Raw genomic sequence first — 1,638 nt, forward strand, 5'->3', positions numbered from 1 at the left:
AACACGAGATAATTCTAAAGAATTTATGATTTAAGTTTCGGTATACCTCTTCGGAACCTTCGGAAACGAGTACGGACTCGTGGCTCGATTCGGGTTCGGACCCGTCTTCCGATTCCTCTGATTCGTCTTCCGTTTCAGCTTCGCGAGCCATCAGCGCGAGGTGACTTTGGTGCTTTTCTCCTTCCGATTCGTCAGAGGAGGAATCGTCCCATGTTGCTTTGAGGGCTTTCTTCTTTGTTGACTTTGGTTTGTTAAGTTTCAATCTTGGGCATTCGTTCTTGTAGTGCCCCTTTTTGTTACATTCGAAACATGTGACATTTCTTGAGTCGGCTGGCGAACTGATCTTCTGAAGATCCTGTTTGTTGAAGCTTCTCTTTTTCCTGGTGAACATTTTCCTTACCAGGTTCACCAGGTGTTCTTCGTCTTCAGAGTCTTGATCGGAATCTTCTTCGTATTCGGGCTTGTTCTTCTTTTCTTTAGAGGAACCTGCAAATAAAGCTACACCTTTCTCGACCCCGGCGTTAGTTTGCTCATGAAGTTCTAATTCACAAAAGAGTTCATCCAATTTTAATTTAGATAGATTTTTTGAAATTTTGTAGGCATCTACAATTGATGCCCACAAATTATTTCGCGGAAAAGCATTTAACGCGTACCTTATTAAGTCTCGGTTCTCCATTTGGTGTCCTATCGCGTGGAGACCGTTGAGGATATCTTTGATCCTCGCGTGGAGCTGACTTGCCGTTTCTCCTTCCTGCATTTTTATATTAAAAATTTTATTTAACAGCAAATCTCTTTTTGTTACCTTCGCGTCGCTTGTTCCTTCGTGCAGCTCGATCAGTTTATCCCAGAGCTCCTTAGCGTTTTCATGCGGTCCGACCCGGTTCAGTTCTTCTCGTGTTAGTTCGCAGTGTAGAGTGTTGATGGCTTTGTTCTCCATTGATGCCTTTTTCTTTAAATCATTTGTCCATTCTTCAGGGTCTATTATTTTCCCGGAGTTGTCTACTGGAATTTTATAAGCCTTTGTGACGCTCATCCATTGGTCGTAGTCTGTCTTCATGTAGACCTCCATTCTTCTCTTCCAGTACGAAAAATCATCCCCGTTGAATAGGGGAGGACGAACTGTGCTGAAGCCTTCTTGTTGAGACATCTTATCCTGCACACACTAAATTAACTAGAAAAAATTCCAAGACTTCGTCTTGGATTAGCAGTGCGGGAAAAAATAGAAACTCTAAGTGTAACAAAAAAAATCTTCCAAAAAGATAATAATATCAGTTTGGAATTGAAAAATATTTCACCCCCTGTCTGATTGGTGGTTGCACCAAATCAGAGCGGTACCTGCTCTGATACCACTTGTTAGACCGATAGGTTCGATAGAGGGGGGGTGAATATCGATTCGAAAATATAGAGTATTAGCGCAGCGGAAAAGTAAAGTAGACACAGTTGTTTTTTACTTCGTTCGGAGCCTGTGACGACTCCTACTCGAAGGCCCGTGGTCCTTGACCACTTTCGTTGGGCAATCACTAGCAATTCGAATATAATTACAAAATGAATACAGGAAATGCTTAATGAAACAAAGTAATACCGACAAGAAAATTAACCAAAAACGAAGAAGCACTTTGTCGGAGCTTTGTTAGCTTC

This window comes from Zingiber officinale, chromosome 10A, assembly GCF_018446385.1.
Source record: "Zingiber officinale cultivar Zhangliang chromosome 10A, Zo_v1.1, whole genome shotgun sequence".
Taxonomy (NCBI): Eukaryota; Viridiplantae; Streptophyta; class Magnoliopsida; order Zingiberales; family Zingiberaceae; genus Zingiber; species Zingiber officinale.